The 21,948-nt window shown below is 33.2% G+C and overlaps 1 long non-coding RNA gene across 5 annotated transcripts; it reads right to left on the bottom strand.

Moving 5' to 3' along the window:
* Window positions 1-1,397: 1,397 nt before the first annotated feature.
* LOC127843682 (uncharacterized) lies at window positions 1,398-20,360 on the bottom strand. Of its 5 annotated transcripts, none has more exons than XR_008032288.1 (4): window positions 20,289-20,360; window positions 18,445-18,552; window positions 16,515-16,632; window positions 1,398-1,534 (listed from the first exon to the last, which is right to left on the bottom strand). It is a non-coding gene; the product is annotated as an uncharacterized LOC127843682 (long non-coding RNA). The 5 variants fall into 5 exon arrangements; XR_008032286.1 differs by lacking the exon at window positions 16,515-16,632 and adding an exon at window positions 1,886-2,003; XR_008032285.1 differs by lacking the exons at window positions 16,515-16,632; window positions 18,445-18,552 and adding exons at window positions 1,886-2,003; window positions 3,820-3,927.
* Window positions 20,361-21,948: the final 1,588 nt, after the last annotated feature.

Raw genomic sequence — 21,948 nt, 5'->3', positions numbered from 1 at the left:
TCCTTTAGTAATTTATATTAAACGGCGTGGTATATATAACAACAAGCTATTATTCATAGGTGACGTTATGCGTATGATTATAGGAGCATCCAGTCCATAAGGTTTATTGCCAGCGTGTTTCTAAATTTTCGGACACTGTATTTTCGGAATATTTTTTAGAACTAGTAGTAAAGTGACCGCGGCTCAGGTCATAACTGTGTGTTAGTGCTCGCTCAGCTAAGGTTGACTGTAACTTTTGTAGCAAATTTCACAAGTTAAATATTTTCATAGTTGTCACAATGTCGTCTGGTCGATTTGCTAATCTGTCGGAAGAACTATGTTTTTGACGTCAAAAGGCTAAATATTTGTCTTTGATTTATTTTAAAGTGTGCATGCTAATTTTCAGTATAATAATATAAGAAATGGGAGAGCCCACTGAGGGCCTCCTCGCTTTATAGTGATTGATCTCCTAGTCAGTCCGAAAGCGTTAACGGATCTCAGCCTTCGGCTTCTGTCCGATCAACATGTTAGGGCAAACTGTTCGGTCACGATAATGCAAGGCGGCTCTTAGTTATCTCTACTATTTCTTGTTTCGCGAGGCTTCGAACACCTAAAACACTTTCCTTTTGTGGTTTTCGTGCTGAGCATCTAATCATTTTGGCATGTATCTGTCTTTATTTCGAAGGCAAACACAATTATGTAAATGAACACAACACATATCAAATGACGTCACGAAAATAAACAAATGGCGTCCCTATAATGCGCGAATTTGTTGTATTTTAAGGTTGAAAACACACACACAATTTCAGATGAAGTTCATGCGGTTATGGTAAAGGCATACAAATAAGAAATGTACTAGACATCCCATAGGGCGGATGATTCGATCAAAGCATTCGGTGTTCATTTCGTAACCCGTCGGTTAGCATTCTTTATTCAATTGAAAAAAAAGATGCGATTTTTCGAATCAAGTTTATGCGGAAGAAAAATTTGATTTAACAAAAGATTTCCAAGATGTTCTACACCTAAGAAATAGCAATCATACTTTCGAGTAATAAAAGTGTAAACATGAAGGATTTGACATCGAGAGACACAAGATCTGAAAGGCAGTGCATAATACTCGCCAAGCATCACACTACCAAAATTAACATACTATACGATAATATGGTCGCTGTGAACTACAAATAAAAGCTGTATAGTATATTTAAATTAATAATTCTATGTATGTATATCCGGTTATTAAAGTCATATTGATTTAGATGTACACAGTTTTGGTTTATGACTTAAGGTGAAATTTTATAGCGATGCTGAAAATATAATGTCAGACATGTACACGTACTCGTACACAAAAATGCGATTATACGAAAAATCGCGACGATCGGATGACTATTCTTAATAAAATCGACTATATCAGATATTGTGGAATATTATGTTGGAAATTTGATTATTATTCAAATAAAATTGAATACACACATTAACGCATACAAGTTTCAAGTCTGTTTTATTTAATACTGCTTGTTCCAAAACAAGTAGTTTTGGTGTTCCAAAACTTGATAACCTGCAAGTAAATAAATAAGATACTAGATAACAACATGCACATGTATTCACGATTAGTAAAACAAAAATGTTTAATATATCGTTAAAATATAACATCCAAAACGACTGTAATATTTGCATATGCGCTAACGCGAAAATTGAATTTAATTTTCGACCCAAATTGACTTTAATAACAAACATGGTAATTTATCCGAAGAATATCAGGAACCAGCTTGCTTATAAAATACGTTTGTAAAAAGAGTTTATATTTCATGACAAAACGAGCAAGAAAAGAGTCATCTAGATGTTTATAAATAAGTACAAAACAGATGATACGTAAGTTTAAAATAAAAGCCAATATACGAATTCTCACCATTATTGACACTCATCGCTATTGCGATGGCAGCACCAATAGCCCCTGTTCCACCTTCCACATCTTCCTATGTAACACTCGTTCCAGCCACAGCGAGAGTCTTTACAATAACACTGGGCTAAAATCAACAAAATTAATATAGACTGTGACGCGTAATTAATATTTGTCAAAGTATAAAACTCAGTGCATTAAAAACACCGCCTATTGGATATGTCTGCCTTCTCCAAACGCGTTTTCTTATATGACCTGACGTTAACTGCAATGAATTGAAATAAAAGAACAGCCAGCCAGCCAGACGGACAATTAAACACCTTATTTAAGTACATATGATCATAAAATGTAATGAAATATCTAATATTAATAATAAATGGTTATTCTCCATAACTGTTACTTACTTGCAAGTACGTACTGGTATACTGCTATATAAGTTGTTCTTATAGTATTATAACTGTTTAGAGAGATCGTTATAACGATTAATATGTATATGGTAACTTAAATGTGTACAGTTTTGAATGGAAGCAATATTCTACCTCAGTCTTCAAAGTAACGAAAATACAACTAGTAACTATACATTGTACAAATAATGACGCCACATGCGGGTCATTACCCCGTCCCAGATCGGCCGATATTATATTTGTAGTCGCTGTCGATTTTTCTATATTTTATAAGAATCCGATTGTGCGACGTCAACAGCACACAGTGGCGTGGTTAATAAAATTAAGCAATGTATCACTGAGCAATTGAAAAAAAAACACGTAAATACAATTGGACAAATGTAAATACTCAATAAAACTGAAACTTTAGACAAGAAACTATGCATACATGGATTAATTGAAGCTGAAACAGAGCTTTTAAAGGAAGTCATTAAACACAATACACGCTTATGTCAATGACAGCTTAATTTTTTAGGTTTCCAACAATGTAAATCTAACAATGCGCACTTCCATTCCGTTTCTCCTATCCATAAATCTTCATTTAAACCGCCATACTTTGAAAACAAAACATATATTGCATGCTAACCATTATGACAAAAAACGATGAACGACATCAAATTACTAGTCAGAGCGATTTATTTCATTTCTAATGAAGTTTCCAAGTATGTACGGATAATATACAATCATAAATATGTTTTTAATTTTGTCGAGTCTGATTTATTAGTGTAATATTGAACTGTTAGATCAACCACGTCAAACAAATCGTTTTCCCGAAAATCCGGAGAGTCCATCTCAAATTGGTTGTGTTTTGTCAAAGAAATCACCTAACTAGAGATCCGTCATAAATTGCATATTATTGCAATGAAAATACAAGTTCCAAAAGCTATTTTGGAAGTTACTTTTAGCGGACTAAAAATTCTGATAATATGTATGAAAAAAAAACAACAATATAACATACGTCAGAGATGGACCGGACTTCTATAATAGGTTCATGCCTTATAACGGCTCTCGGACCAAAGACAGTCGGTCAATTTCAGACGTCCGGCCAAGCCCTACCGTATGCTAATGTCTAAATATTTGTTCTTAATAATTATCGCCAGAATATTTATAGAAAAATACTACTCAGCTAATGCGAAACATGAGTTGCATGTTTTTTGTTGCATTTATAAATGTGAACGAATAAAACCTACATAGTAATATGTTTTTTTTATGCTTGCGTTAGGTATGAATAGCATTTTTATAGAGTGTGAAAAGTCACAGTTGCGCCTATTTTTGTAATATTGGGACATTTTAATTTGTAAATTAATGAAGGCACCGAGACAAAAAATCGTTAAATCGCATTCGGTCGATAGTTATATTGTTAAATTGCCTCTTTCAGTGAAATATTTCGACTGCAATAGATACAATTAATTTTAATTTGTCCAAAAAAAAATTGTAATAATTACATCGATATAAAGAAGAAAACTAACCATTAAGACACATGTCATTGAAATGGCATACCTTCTGCCTGTTGCACTAAACTCCCTGCGAGGATGCACACAACCATGAGGACAACTAATATCCGGACAGACGACATTGTTCTGGTTATGATGATAACAAATCCGAATTCTGAGAAAAAAAGAACACAAAACATCTGCAGTGTAAATGTTTTATCATTTTTGTTTTAAAATACAATAAATAATTATTAACAGTAGTTTTTAGACATAAATTTATCCAACGAATATTTACTTTAACTGTAAATTTTAACTCACCTGGTAATAACTTTTACGACACAGGTATGAGCGTGATTACTCGTTATCAATACCTGCATATATATAGGTTTCCTAACAGGATTTGTTTATCATTTGATTGTAACATTCCGCGCTTAATGAGTAAGGAGAAAAGCAAATTAAATCCGCTGTAATAAAAACATCAAACATTAGTGTACCACCAGGCACATTGCAAATTTAGAGTATCCAAAAATTATTTGTGTGCTTTTATTGGACGTTGATAAGAAACTCGTTTAAGTTCCAAACATTCGCGGCTGGCTGGGATCACACGTAATCGATTTGAAGAGATGGTACTTGATTGCCACTGATTATCGATTACATTACTTGGTAGGTGGACAGCCTGTCACCATGTTGTTGCTGAGGTTAAACGCGTGGCATGAGCCAACGCAATCTCAGGTGTAATTGCTTGCTTTCATTTTCTTAAGCATTCGGATAATTTATGTAATTCCAGAATGCTTAACATGACGTTGGAAAAAGTAAATTGGTTTCAAATAAATATATTTTGAAAATTTTGATTGCAATATTCGAGGTCTTCTTGCAAACGGGATTTGTTATGACCAAACTATCCCGCTTTATGAAGATCACAATACAATTTCTAACGATATTATATATCATTTCAAACTGTAAAACCTGTAACTCTTTAAATATGCTCATAATTTAATTTGGTTGAAAAGATTTATGTCAAACATCATTTATTTAAGTTAAGTTCCTGTTGTACAAAAAGTAAGCATACATATCGACTTATCCGAACCATGTACGCGACCGGGAAGACAGCGCAAGTGACTAGAGCTAAGTTCATTCAACCTGATCATCATAGGAATCAGCGAATTGAAATGGACTCGTTCTTGACAGAAGCGAGATACTGCTAATCTGAGGGCATTAGCAGAAGAATGTAGCGCACAGCCACCAAGTAACACTGAAGCTTTCAAAGTCGGCACAGAGAGCGCTCATATGGTGGGAGACACATGGACCAAGGATCATGACAGCTTCTTCAGATACAAAGGCGAGAAGGATCAACATGGACATAATCCAGTCCTATGCCACAACGAATGCCAGTAAGGAGGACCAGGAAGATAACTTTTACAACATACAAGGAAACCATAATTCAAGACAGACCAAAGAAGAGCATAATCATTTTGATGGGTAACTTTGACGCCTTAATCGGTATTGACAACCAAGGATATGACGAGATCATGGAGAAGCAAGGGCTAAGCGAGATGTGTGACAACGGTGAGTGGTTTACAAACCTGTTAGCCACACGTGACCTTTAGAATTAAATGAACTTGTCAAAGTCATCAATACTTCTAACGAATATAGTGACAGTGTAGCGATTACTTTAAAAAGCAATTCATAGTAGTTGCTTTCAAAACTGTATCATAATAATGCTTTACTTTGCACATTTTAACAATGTGTATTTATTATACATGTGTATATATTATACAATTTATTACAATGGAGTTGTATCTGTTATTTCAAAAATATTATGTACTAACTAATGATTTTTAAGCAAACTTAAACAAAACATAATAGTACCATGTTAGCACATCATAAGAAAAGTGTAAATAAAAAACTAACCTTGGCAGTTGCTTTGACAATTTGAGTGCGCGATATTATTACTTGTATGCATGCGTTTATATACCTGCCGGGAATGAGATTTGGTATATTTTTGAAAAAATAAATGCTCTTGTTAGTTGCGTCGAAAATGTGCATTTGAAATGCACCGTCAAAATTTGCAAGTAATTAGACACAGATGTGGGATTATCATAATGTTCAGCTTATACTGAACACGTATTCACAGGTTGTCTCTATGTTCGTTACATTAAATAGCATGGACTATTTCGGGCGTTATTGCGGGCAGTGCATATTTTTCCGGTTTATCCTGGTATCGGCACATAACGCTGCATTTGAAAGACAAAGTTCATTTATTCATGTACGTATACAATACGTGTACTAGAGTAATATTGAAAGCGTTAAGGCAAAACCGCTCCTGATGGGTCCTGATCGGGTATCAAGTTTACGTTGATAAGAGTATTCGTCAAACAAACTTAATATTTGCAGTTTAAGCGAACCCAATTGTTGGATATATAATAAAGTAACTTACGGGTAGTAGATACACTTATTAGACCGTGTTTTCTATGTCCATAATTCTAAACTGTTTTTGAAGACTTTGGGCTAAAAGCACGGGCTTGATTTAATATTGAATGAATGTGTAGAATAAGTGACACTTTATGGTATCAGATATATTTTGATGAGCTAAAGGCTTACATTTAATTTTAATTTAAATTGTATAGGTACCTCAATATTCTTTAATTATTCGTTCATCATTTCGTTTATAAGTATTGCTTTGTGAACATAATTAAAAACTAACTATAGTTGTGTTGACGATAACTCCGTATAACGACAAAATCCCCACAAAGTCACATTTTAAACAGCGTTGGTTCAACCCTTAATTATTTTATGAATACATATTTATGTTCAAAAGTTGCATACAATTAAAGAAAAATACTTAAACGATACAGATGTTTTCCTTTGGAAAAGAATGTAGATCTATTTACTGTGCAAATAGCTCTGTATACTAGGCTTCCCTTATTCCAAATACCAGTTAGCTGAAGCGTCTCATTTTCCAAGTGAAAACATTTACCTGTGTCAAACCGAACAGTGTGAGCAAGTATGCTAAATAGCATTTATTTATTTACTTAAGATAACAGTGCGGGGCGCGTGCACACGTTGTCTGAAAATTAGATACTCTGGTTTGACATCATATTGAATGGGCAATCAATATTACATTAATGTTCACACAAACAGTATTTGATTGTTCTTTCTGTTTTTAATGATGTAAATTGTGAATGTGTTCTGGTGATTCATATACCAAAATAACATGTCGTACTTAAATAAATATAAATAAAACGAAACTATGTACGGGTTAATGTATCCCGTTTTGGCGACGACAACAATTTTAACCAAAGTTGATAAAGTATGTTCGAATTCTTTAGGTTTGCAGTGTATGTGTCCAAGATTGTCAAATATTATTTTAATTTACCACGTTATTAATGTTTAAATTACCTTATTTTATAAAACAAAGCCATTTTTAAATTATATATCAGTATGTCTGATTGTATTGAACACACTTGATATTTCAGAAGAACACAATCCTCTGCCTTAATATTGAAGAAAATATATTAAATTGTATGCAGTAAAAACAATAACAACTTCTAAACAAGACACAAGTTTAAACTTAATGTTTTTTAACGGTTCGCAGGATCGTTTTATTATTGGTTTTAATGTGTAGTTCTTATGAATGTGTTCAAATATTTTATTTCGATTAACTGACGAACGGAATGCACATGCTCCGAAATAAAATGTAATAAATTTAACATAGACGCTAATTCTTTTTTTTTTTCAATAATACTGTATTGGTGATATAAGGTTATAATTATATAACTAGTTTGTCAGTTGCTGGCATTGTACTTTTTATTATAAATATCGCACTATGCGAATATTCTTATTAGAATATAATACGTAATGTATATTTCAAGATCACGCCTTATAGATCAAGGTTGGCCGTACAATAGATAATACGTTGAATTATGAAACACAAGTATATTGTGGTTGCATCAATTCCGTATGGACGCATGTCTTATTCATTGAGTTATGTCGTAGTGTTTTCTTACTATAATTGTGCCTACTACAAGGTAAAATATTTGACACTTGGTGTCATTGAAATTATAGTTGAATACCTCTGATTTGAGCGTTTGGTATGTTCATAGTAGTATTATGTTGAATGTAGTTAATACATTCTAAACAAATATCTAGACATTAAGATGGATTTCCCCATAATATCATTTTTGAAAATTAGACAAAGTTTCATTGCTTTATGTTATTGAATGAGACAAGAAAAGAGTTGTATCGTCATACGACAATTATGTTTCGTGAATATCAATACTAAAATCCGGTTTATTTTTCTAGCGCAGCCAATTTACCACACTGGTTTTTGTTTTATATAATGCAAAGCTATCGATATGCTTACGAAACCACTACAACATAGAATTACCTTGATAAATGTATACTATATGTAAATATTTGTTTATTATATTGGCGATTATTTGAATGCGTGTTATATCAATAAGCCATAGTTATTTTTCAAAGTACAATAATTGAACTATTAATCGAATAGAATGTTACAACTATGTTTGTATATGCACTTTGAAAAAAACATAGATATCCTAATATTTTGTGCTGCTTAACTACTTTGTTAGTTTAAGAAATATACATTCGTAGACATCGTGCATTGACAGTTACTCATATGTTTGTTTCGTTTGATTTGTCGCAGTTTCTTACCGCCTCACATGTACCAACACATGTTAATAAATACGACACATTTCAAAACGTCGTTGGATGATCTGTCCATATTTTCATCCGTAAAAAATATATTATACAGGGAAGTAACATATGTTGGAAGTCAACATACTTTCAATGAGTCAATGATACATTGAATAAGGTATTTAGTTTGAAACATGAGAGCTATTATACATTTTTTTCTTCATTTTATTTCAAATACGTTAGCTGATATAAGACATATGCTCTTCTGAATTACTCTGAATCGATGGGCATATCGCAAAAATAAAACCTTCAATTGGCGTTTAGGTTGAAGCTATTAATAAGACCTGAACATACACCGTTTAATACAAGGGACTCTAAAGCAAACCTTCAAAGATAAGGAGCAGTTTTGTTTTACATGTCGGTGAATGCTTTCTAGAGATATATTGTTTAATTTGACTTGAGGTTAAAATTTATTTACACGTATATGTATCGTGAATATTGCTTGGCCAAGTGTGAGGTTGAGCGCTCTTAAACCGGTTTAAACCCCAAACGCGTTGCATTGACCCTTCCAAAGCGGTGACCCCAGCTTTATTCTTCTATGTGTGTATGTTGTTTCGTATTGTGCTGTTTCGTACTGTGTTGGCAATTGATCACTTGCCTTAAATAAAGGACCAACTAATTGTTTATAATGAGAATGCAATTCTGCTTCAGCAGCTGGAGTTTCACTTGTTTATATTTAGTATACATATGTGTAACTTGACCCTTTCCAACAACATCACTTCAATTCGTCATTGTTACTGTCAATATTCAATCGCTGCAAGGCGAACTGAAGGTTTGGAGTGAGTTATTGGGATAAAGAATACTGCAGCTACATAAACAAATAACATCGCATATGCTTTGCAATTTAGACCTGTATCTACCGATAATAATGCAGCATGAAATTCAATCATATGTTATGAGTCAATATGGTATAATACTATGTGAGCATCAGAGTCCCTATTTGACCCGAATTGTCCTGAAGTGTATATCCATACATACAGGATAACATGGTATTATTAAGTTTATTTCATGCTGATTCAGCAGACGCTTTAATTTGGAGAAATTATACGACTTGTACCACTCTATATATCATAAGCATAAATTTTCGTTGACAGTGAATTGCCGACTTCAATGGAATATCGATGCGAAAAATGTATTGTTCGAGGTAAACCAAACCACGTCATTTAGATGATTCATAAGGAAATCCAATAGACAAGCCAAACACCTAAATGGCATTCTAACAAGTCATCTGTGTCGACCTTAAACATATTATTTTACCAATTGGATGAGCGTACACCGTCTGTATATGCACATGAAACAAGACTTATACGCTGTTGTTGTTTAACCGAAACGAGACATAATACGGTGCATGTATGTGATTATTGAAGCTTACTTGGAATTATAAAGATAATAATGTAGCACGTTAGTTGTTAAACACCTCAGATATATATATATATATATATTATATATATATATATATAGATATATATATATATATATATATATATATGTATATATATATTATATATATATATATATATATATATATATATATATATATATATATATATATATATATATATATATATATATATATATATATATATATATAATACATGCACTATATCAAGCACATTTGTTTTTTTATCTATTTTATATATATATTATATTATAGAGGGTGTACGTAAATTAATGAAATCATCGTTCGCTCAACACTGAATAGAATGTGAAATATATCATGCGACGCAAAGCCGATCCGAATGATGCATCATAAAAAGAAACGCGTTATTTTGAAAAGCTCTTAGATTTTCGATAAACGGGATTGAAATGTATACATGTATACTGCAGTATATCAAGTTTACTCATTATATACTCAGCTGAACAACCTTACACATATTGTTTTGTAAGTAAATGTAGCTTTTCAACAATAATCTTCATTTGAATGTTAGAGTGATTACCTGCAAGATAAGACTGACAGGCTGGGGCGAGCGATTTATTGGGTACTGTATCTTAAGTTTTGATAGTACGACATATTTAAGCTGACTAGTACACTGGTATTTTACTTTGACATTCAAACGCGTATTTATACACCAAGAGTGCACACACATCGCAAGGTATTGATGCATGCATATATCTATGTTATCAGCTATAAATGTGCCTAAAGTAGAGATTATCTGAACATACTTGATTTAACGAAAGCATCAACTTAATGAGATGCACCGCGTGCGTCCAAATAAGCGGGAACGCTTACACGGTGGTTTACAACTACACAAGCTCGAACAAGATTAATTTGGCAAGCATCACCGTAAGTTTTTTAAATTCTTTCCTTGCATGTATATTAACGCCTTGTGTCTAGCTTTATTATCGAGTGCTAAGATTCTACGAAGCAGCGCCCATAGGTGAGTTATTACTTTACACATATTTCTTTTGAACTATTTTTAATTATTTTAAAAATTTAAACAAATGATAAAGTATATATAAGAATAATAAAAGAACAACTCATTGACATTGATTATAAGGAGGTAATGTGGGAACATCAATGCCAATGAGGATGTTTTGACACCCTTATTTTGTTGTAGATTTGAAATAAATGACTAAAATAATTAACTTTTTCTAAATAGGTCTACGCGCATTAAAACTATTGTAAATCATTTTATGTTATGATATACAATAAATAACCAGAATATACGTGGTTTGTCTTTATTTTTATGTTGAAACTAACCATACATTCAATTAATCAGTGTATGTCAAAGTTATCAAAAGCCTGGGATAGGTATTGGCGTAAAGGCCGCAGTATGTGGCGCAAAACCCTGTGAGCACTTGGTGTGTTTAAAAAATAATTTCCTAGATGTGATGGTTACTAATTTAGACTTTCACGGAGCGTAACCGCGCATTTATACCTGTGCCAGTGACCCACTATATTACCTTCTAGCAGCCACACTATATAACCCTCTGGCATACACCAACCTTTACCGGTAACCCATATATCTCACCAGTAATACCATTTGCCAGTAACCATGACACCACACGCCGGTAAACACAATTACACGCTGGCTCCTACTGCGGTGCCAGTAACCACCGAACTTTACCAACAGGGTGTAGTGCCGGGAAGATCTCATCAACCTGACCCCTGCAAGTCTGGGTAACCAACCAACCATGCAAGCAACCAACCAACCAAACCTCGCCCCGTGCAGTTAGCCTTTTGCTCTAATGTTTACGTAAAGAGATGGGTTGTGACCCACTGCGTCATTGCGGTGTTTTCCCGAAGGAGTCCATAGCAATGGCAGCGGAGAGCTCAAACCCCCTAGAATATACTTGTTTATTTATAAATTAATACTGATTAACCAAATTGAGTGGAACTGAGAAATTCAACAACCTGTACTCAAAGAATTTTACGCCACAAATTAATTGAAACACATTCGTCTGACCATATCTCGAAACAATCGTGTCTTTGCATTCTTTCTGTTGCGCCACCAGGCGGCCGTCCGCTGAAACTGAAAGTGTTGCCCCTGACAGATGACAATGCAAATGGCATTGTTTCTTCATTTATTTTTGTTCGCATTTTATGTATTTGTTTGTTTTAAAAAATAGCAATAAGAAAACAATGAATTATTCATAAAACACATCACAAACATAGCATTCCTCATATATTTAGATGAGACGATGTGCAGCCGCAAACCACTGCAGAGGTGAAGAATTATTAGAGTTTCGTGAGAGGCATACATAAACTCGCACTGGTGAGAATCTGGGCGACTACAGGAAGGTCATCCCAAAGATGTTTGGGGTGAATTCTTTTCGTGACCAAATCGCCATGTACACGTCTTATTCCGCAAAGCGACCAGAAAGATTCTCAAACGATGATGATCCATTTTACCTAGCGCCGCGAATCAAAGAGGGTTTCTCAAGTCAATTGTTTTTGAGACAACGCCTTGGGGAGGTGAAACTTGCAAAGATGCTAAACACCATGGCGGTGGCAGCAAATCGTCCAAAGGTCAAACGCTACACAAACCACTCAGCGTGAAAACATCTTGTCCAGAAGCTATAACTTATGGCTATTACTGGTCTTAAGAATGGTCAGTATATCTTGAACTATTCTTCAGTAACTGAAAAACTACTTCAACAATGTTAAACCCTATTGTCAACGTTCACAAAAGCACTGTCGAGGTCTGAACACACCATCAGAACAACAAACACAACATGTACAGCAAAACAAACATCACAAACAAATCCTGTGTCTGTCGCAATTCCTGAACATACTTTGAATTCAGATTTCATTTTCCCCATCCACCACACAATTTCCACTGTAAACACGGAATTTAATATTTCAACAGCAAGGTTTTAACATCACAGTTCTATGCAGCAGCATTTAACATCCAACACTTCAATGTAATAAACGCATCGAGTACAGGATCACTTACAGATCTAAATAAATAATTATTGAATTTGAAATCCTCTCACGGGCACATATTACTAGCCTTCTGAGTACGAAGAGCTCTGCGAGTGAACACGAGAGCCCCGAAACCAATATAGAACTCTCGTTATTGATTTACCGTTATTGATAAAAATAAGCGTTGTCTCGTTTTCAAAACAAAAGCATAAGACACCAATGTTAAAAAGGTTTTTTGTTCAATACAAAATGTGTTATCTCATGGACTACTTTGTTATAAATTTTACGCGGAATGACACACTCGTTTTTTTTTCCTTAATTACAGATGTCATCGTCCAACGGAGATCTTTAATGCGAAGGGTGCGGTGTTGCTTTATCTTGCGCATACTCTTTAAAGCGTCACATGTCGCTTCATAGTGGGTGTAACTACGTGTGCGATTTTCAAGGGTGCGGAAAAACATTCAATTGTAAAAATGCGCGTCAGTGTCACACCCGTTCTCACACCGATAGTACAAACGTTTATAGTCAAGAGTGGGAAGATTATCATTACGACGTATTGGCTAAACAAGCATGAACATGAGCTTCACCTAGGCAAGGCATCAAATAAACGTAAACTGTGTGCGAAGCAATGTCAGTGAATATATGCTCTTCACCAATATTTAAGTACACATTCTGATGAAAAATATACAACTATGAAACATGTTTGAAGTCGTACAAAACCGTATCAATTCTTCGAATGAACAAATACAGCCTTTCGGACCATGGGCTAAGGAAAGCATGCCTGTGCAACATGCACCAAAACGAGATGATACGATTTTGTCAAATATTTATGAATTTATATAAAATGTGTAAAAAACTTATTATACATATATTTCAATATTAATTCTGAAATCGAAAATGTCTGTACAGTCGAATTCGCCAGCATGTATATCATGCATGTACGACGTGAGTCTAAATTTAGTGTATCGGTTCATTTTAGATTCCTGCAACTATATATATTCATACGACACACGAACACTAACTCTGATCCTAATAAAAAGACGAATGCATCGGTTATTGTAGGAAAATATGTACGAAATATCTTCGTCACAATCAGGTCGGGGCGCTAATTTGTCTTTGCTGCATTAAATGAAATTCGTCTTCAATGTATAATTTTTCTTGCCTTTTTGTGTTATTGTAACATATTTGTTTTAATATATTACAATTTAACACACATAAAAATCGTATAATCCCGCTTTAAGACATGAAGGCATTTAAAACAGCACATGAATAAACACGATGCTCCGAAAATTTCTTGCCACGTCTGTTGAATAATATTTTAATGACAGCAATGTATGAAAAAACATCTTAATATATGTGATGTGCAAATAAATCAAGATTTATTCTAACATCCTATGCTGAAAAACTACAACTTTTACACTCTTACTATTTATTTCATAGCTTGAATTGTGTTTATTAAAGTTGAGTACTGTGTCAGTTTTTGTTTAATTTACGAAATTCCTATTTAACCAAAAATCACGAGGTTTCCTTTAACTATTTTTGTACATTTATCGTCGTTCTGGTGTCTGTTGACATGTCGTTATCATTTTCGTTCACGCCAATGTGTTTGACCGAATATCTTTTATTAGGAGCAAAGTATCTTGAACGTTTAATGGCACGAAGGTTTTATCATGAAATCTGAGTTTCAGCATGTCCATTAAATTATCGATACAATTACAACCTGTTTCACAGATGTAAAAATAAAAACATGTTTAAAAATCGAATAAATATTAATTTTGGTTATCATATAATTAACAAAGTCATTTTATTTTGAAGTTATTTTTCTTGAATTATCTAAAACATACCGGTTTGCATTGTAGTACATGTTTTAGGTCACAATTTAGACCGTATTACACATCCATGCAAATATAAAAAGGAAACATTGATTTAATAATTTAGTTATCAAAGTTGATTTATTTAAAGTTTTTTTGCCATCTTTTATTATGTTCTATACCAAGAGTCGACACTCTGGCTACGAGTGTTTGTTTTTGTATACGTGTTATTGTTTGTTTAAATTTCCCAGTATGAATAAATCAATTATATGCGATATGGTTATTTTTGTGATTATAACAAAAGGACACATTGATAATCAAAAAGTATGTATGCATTGTGTTAAGATTTACGTATGTATACAGTGTGTTAGGATTTCGAGTTACATGTTAATTGTTAATAAATTTGAAAATATATTTTGTTGGAATTCATGCATCGTTTTATTTAGTATGGATTTTGGTTGATAAAGCATATTTTTACGCCACTTATAGTGTTAATTAAGTTACATATAAGTGACAAAAACTATTAGTTAATAACGTAATATAATTTGCAAGTAGTTTAAAGTTGGCATGGAGTCCGAGTGTGCTTTACATTTCATTATGATATATATACCCAAAACCGTTGCGATTCTCATTATAAATAGAAATGTCCTTTTATGTGTCATTATTGATTTACATTCTTAAATATTAAGTGTCATTATTGATTTACACTCTTAAATATTAACACTGTGTGTACATGCATACATGTTTCTGGTCAATTTACATTAATTTAATTTATTTTGAATCATTTTTACTTGATCATAAATGTAACAATAAATCAAATACATGATATTAAGTCTCATGAGTATGGAAGAGATAATATGTAGTATATTATACCGATTCACGAAGTCATGTAAAACACAAAGCCGCAAAACAGTTCAAGCAACTTTTACTGTGGGACTTTTACTTAGTTACTTTTAATCTCATATTGATCAATATTCTGACATCTTTGACATCTAGAGTGTATTCATAGATATAACAATGTAAGGAATAAATTTCTTACCAAATTAAACATAATTCAAACCATGATTGTTAAATTTAATAAACACAATCAATCACAATGCTTTAGAAATAAATCCAAATCTGATGTCAGCATCATGGCTAAGGAACCATAAGACAAAGTCTAACACGACAATTGTCAAGTGTTTTACCTATAAACATTAATGAAAATCAAGGGTGGGTTATTCTGCATTAAATATAAGCGGATATTTTTTTGAGATATATAGCGATGCTGAAAATATAATGTCAGACATGTACACGTACTCGTACACAAAAATGCGATTATACGAAAAATCGCGACGATCGGATGACTATTCTTAATAAAATCGACTATATCAGATATTGTGGAATATTATGTTGGAAATTTGATTATTATTCAAATAAAATTGAATACACACATTAACGCATACAAGTTTCAAGTCTGTTTTATTTAATACTGCTTGTTCCAAAACAAGTAGTTTTGGTGTTCCAAAACTTGATAACCTGCAAGTAAATAAATAAGATACTAGATAACAACATGCACATGTATTCACGATTAGTAAAACAAAAATGTTTAATATATCGTTAAAATATAACATCCAAAACGACTGTAATATTTGCATATGCGCTAACGCGAAAATTGAATTTAATTTTCGACCCAAATTGACTTTAATAACAAACATGGTAATTTATCCGAAGAATATCAGGAACCAGCTTGCTTATAAAATACGTTTGTAAAAAGAGTTTATATTTCATGACAAAACGAGCAAGAAAAGAGTCATCTAGATGTTTATAAATAAGTACAAAACAGATGATACGTAAGTTTAAAATAAAAGCCAATATACGAATTCTCACCATTATTGACACTCATCGCTATTGCGATGGCAGCACCAATAGCCCCTGTTCCACCTTCCACATCTTCCTATGTAACACTCGTTCCAGCCACAGCGAGAGTCTTTACAATAACACTGGGCTAAAATCAACAAAATTAATATAGACTGTGACGCGTAATTAATATTTGTCAAAGTATAAAACTCAGTGCATTAAAAACACCGCCTATTGGATATGTCTGCCTTCTCCAAACGCGTTTTCTTATATGACCTGACGTTAACTGCAATGAATTGAAATAAAAGAACAGCCAGCCAGCCAGACGGACAATTAAACACCTTATTTAAGTACATATGATCATAAAATGTAATGAAATATCTAATATTAATAATAAATGGTTATTCTCCATAACTGTTACTTACTTGCAAGTACGTACTGGTATACTGCTATATAAGTTGTTCTTATAGTATTATAACTGTTTAGAGAGATCGTTATAACGATTAATATGTATATGGTAACTTAAATGTGTACAGTTTGAATGGAAGCAATATTCTACCTCAGTCTTCAAAGTAACGAAAATACAACTAGTAACTATACATTGTACAAATAATGACGCCACATGCGGGTCATTACCCCGTCCCAGATCGGCCGATATTATATTTGTAGTCGCTGTCGATTTTTCTATATTTTATAAGAATCCGATTGTGCGACGTCAACAGCACACAGTGGCGTGGTTAATAAAATTAAGCAATGTATCACTGAGCAATTGAAAAAAAAACACGTAAATACAATTGGACAAATGTAAATACTCAATAAAACTGAAACTTTAGACAAGAAACTATGCATACATGGATTAATTGAAGCTGAAACAGAGCTTTTAAAGGAAGTCATTAAACACAATACACGCTTATGTCAATGACAGCTTAATTTTTTAGGTTTCCAACAATGTAAATCTAACAATGCGCACTTCCATTCCGTTTCTCCTATCCATAAATCTTCATTTAAACCGCCATACTTTGAAAACAAAACATATATTGCATGCTAACCATTATGACAAAAAACGATGAACGACATCAAATTACTAGTCAGAGCGATTTATTTCATTTCTAATGAAGTTTCCAAGTATGTACGGATAATATACAATCATAAATATGTTTTTAATTTTGTCGAGTCTGATTTATTAGTGTAATATTGAACTGTTAGATCAACCACGTCAAACAAATCGTTTTCCCGAAAATCCGGAGAGTCCATCTCAAATTGGTTGTGTTTTGTCAAAGAAATCACCTAACTAGAGATCCGTCATAAATTGCATATTATTGCAATGAAAATACAAGTTCCAAAAGCTATTTTGGAAGTTACTTTTAGCGGACTAAAAATTCTGATAATATGTATGAAAAAAAAACAACAATATAACATACGTCAGAGATGGACCGGACTTCTATAATAGGTTCATGCCTTATAACGGCTCTCGGACCAAAGACAGTCGGTCAATTTCAGACGTCCGGCCAAGCCCTACCGTATGCTAATGTCTAAATATTTGTTCTTAATAATTACGCCAGAATATTTATAGAAAAATACTACTCAGCTAATGCGAAACATGAGTTGCATGTTTTTTGTTGCATTTATAAATGTGAACGAATAAAACCTACATAGTAATATGTTTTTTTATGCTTGCGTTAGGTATGAATAGCATTTTTATAGAGTGTGAAAAGTCACAGTTGCGCCTATTTTTGTAATATTGGGACATTTAATTTGTAAATTAATGAAGGCACCGAGACAAAAAATCGTTAAATCGCATTCGGTCGATAGTTATATTGTTAAATTGCCTCTTTCAGTGAAATATTTCGACTGCAATAGATACAATTAATTTTAATTTGTCCAAAAAAAAATTGTAATAATTACATCGATATAAAGAAGAAAACTAACCATTAAGACACATGTCATTGAAATGGCATACCTTCTGCCTGTTGCACTAAACTCCCTGCGAGGATGCACACAACCATGAGGACAACTAATATCCGGACAGACGACATTGTTCTGGTTATGATGATAACAAATCCGAATTCTGAGAAAAAAAGAACACAAAACATCTGCAGTGTAAATGTTTTATCATTTTTGTTTTAAAATACAATAAATAATTATTAACAGTAGTTTTTAGACATAAATTTATCCAACGAATATTTACTTTAACTGTAAATTTTAACTCACCTGGTAATAACTTTTACGACACAGGTATGAGCGTGATTACTCGTTATCAATACCTGCATATATATAGGTTTCCTAACAGGATTTGTTTATCATTTGATTGTAACATTCCGCGCTTAATGAGTAAGGAGAAAAGCAAATTAAATCCGCTGTAATAAAAACATCAAACATTAGTGTACCACCAGGCACATTGCAAATTTAGAGTATCCAAAAATTATTTGTGTGCTTTTATTGGACGTTGATAAGAAACTCGTTTAAGTTCCAAACATTCGCGGCTGGCTGGGATCACACGTAATCGATTTGAAGAGATGGTACTTGATTGCCACTGATTATCGATTACATTACTTGGTAGGTGGACAGCCTGTCACCATGTTGTTGCTGAGGTTAAACGCGTGGCATGAGCCAACGCAATCTCAGGTGTAATTGCTTGCTTTCATTTTCTTAAGCATTCGGATAATTTATGTAATTCCAGAATGCTTAACATGACGTTGGAAAAAGTAAATTGGTTTCAAATAAATATATTTTGAAAATTTTGATTGCAATATTCGAGGTCTTCTTGCAAACGGGATTTGTTATGACCAAACTATCCCGCTTTATGAAGATCACAATACAATTTCTAACGATATTATATATCATTTCAAACTGTAAAACCTGTAACTCTTTAAATATGCTCATAATTTAATTTGGTTGAAAAGATTTATGTCAAACATCATTTATTTAAGTTAAGTTCCTGTTGTACAAAAAGTAAGCATACATATCGACTTATCCGAACCATGTACGCGACCGGGAAGACAGCGCAAGTGACTAGAGCTAAGTTCATTCAACCTGATCATCATAGGAATCAGCGAATTGAAATGGACTCGTTCTTGACAGAAGCGAGATACTGCTAATCTGAGGGCATTAGCAGAAGAATGTAGCGCACAGCCACCAAGTAACACTGAAGCTTTCAAAGTCGGCACAGAGAGCGCTCATATGGTGGGAGACACATGGACCAAGGATCATGACAGCTTCTTCAGATACAAAGGCGAGAAGGATCAACATGGACATAATCCAGTCCTATGCCACAACGAATGCCAGTAAGGAGGACCAGGAAGATAACTTTTACAACATACAAGGAAACCATAATTCAAGACAGACCAAAGAAGAGCATAATCATTTTGATGGGTAACTTTGACGCCTTAATCGGTATTGACAACCAAGGATATGACGAGATCATGGAGAAGCAAGGGCTAAGCGAGATGTGTGACAACGGTGAGTGGTTTACAAACCTGTTAGCCACACGTGACCTTTAGAATTAAATGAACTTGTCAAAGTCATCAATACTTCTAACGAATATAGTGACAGTGTAGCGATTACTTTAAAAAGCAATTCATAGTAGTTGCTTTCAAAACTGTATCATAATAATGCTTTACTTTGCACATTTTAACAATGTGTATTTATTATACATGTGTATATATTATACAATTTATTACAATGGAGTTGTATCTGTTATTTCAAAAATATTATGTACTAACTAATGATTTTTAAGCAAACTTAAACAAAACATAATAGTACCATGTTAGCACATCATAAGAAAAGTGTAAATAAAAAACTAACCTTGGCAGTTGCTTTGACAATTTGAGTGCGCGATATTATTACTTGTATGCATGCGTTTATATACCTGCCGGGAATGAGATTTGGTATATTTTTGAAAAAATAAATGCTCTTGTTAGTTGCGTCGAAAATGTGCATTTGAAATGCACCGTCAAAATTTGCAAGTAATTAGACACAGATGTGGGATTATCATAATGTTCAGCTTATACTGAACACGTATTCACAGGTTGTCTCTATGTTCGTTACATTAAATAGCATGGACTATTTCGGGCGTTATTGCGGGCAGTGCATATTTTCCGGTTTATCCTGGTATCGGCACATAACGCTGCATTTGAAAGACAAAGTTCATTTATTCATGTACGTATACAATACGTGTACTAGAGTAATATTGAAAGCGTTAAGGCAAAACCGCTCCTGATGGGTCCTGATCGGGTATCAAGTTTACGTTGATAAGAGTATTCGTCAAACAAACTTAATATTTGCAGTTTAAGCGAACCCAATTGTTGGATATATAATAAAGTAACTTACGGGGTAGTAGATACACTTATTAGACCGTGTTTTCTATGTCCATAATTCTAAACTGTTTTTGAAGACTTTGGGCTAAAAGCACGGGCTTGATTTAATATTGAATGAATGTGTAGAATAAGTGACACTTTATGGTATCAGATATATTTTGATGAGCTAAAGGCTTACATTTAATTTTAATTTAAATTGTATAGGTACCTCAATATTCTTTAATTATTCGTTCATCATTTCGTTTATAAGTATTGCTTTGTGAACATAATTAAAAACTAACTATAGTTGTCATAGTTGTGTTGACGATAACTCCGTATAACGACAAAATCCCCACAAAGTCACATTTTAAACAGCGTTGGTTCAACCCTTAATTATTTTATGAATACATATTTATGTTCAAAAGTTGCATACAATTAAAGAAAAATACTTAAACGATACAGATGTTTTCCTTTGGAAAAGAATGTAGATCTATTTACTGTGCAAATAGCTCTGTATACTAGGCTTCCCTTATTCCAAATACCAGTTAGCTGAAGCGTCTCATTTTCCAAGTGAAAACATTTACCTGTGTCAAACCGAACAGTGTGAGCAAGTATGCTAAATAGCATTTATTTATTTACTTAAGATAACAGTGCGGGGCGCGTGCACACGTTGTCTGAAAATTAGATACTCTGGTTTGACATCATATTGAATGGGCAATCAATATTACATTAATGTTCACACAAACAGTATTTGATTGTTCTTTCTGTTTTTAATGATGTAAATTGTGAATGTGTTCTGGTGATTCATATACCAAAATAACATGTCGTACTTAAATAAATATAAATAAAACGAAACTATGTACGGGTTAATGTATCCCGTTTTGGCGACGACAACAATTTTAACCAAAGTTGATAAAGTATGTTCGAATTCTTTAGGTTTGCAGTGTATGTGTCCAAGATTGTCAAATATTATTTTAATTACCACGTTATTAATGTTTAAATTACCTTATTTTATAAAACAAAGCCATTTTTAAATTATATATCAGTATGTCTGATTGTATTGAACACACTTGATATTTCAGAAGAACACAATCCTCTGCCTTAATATTGAAGAAAATATATTAAATTGTATGCAGTAAAAACAATAACAACTTCTAAACAAGACACAA

Source organism: Dreissena polymorpha, chromosome 9 (assembly GCF_020536995.1).
Source record: "Dreissena polymorpha isolate Duluth1 chromosome 9, UMN_Dpol_1.0, whole genome shotgun sequence".
Classification (NCBI taxonomy): domain Eukaryota; kingdom Metazoa; phylum Mollusca; class Bivalvia; order Myida; family Dreissenidae; genus Dreissena; species Dreissena polymorpha.
This window is presented reverse-complemented; position numbering and strand designations above follow the sequence as displayed.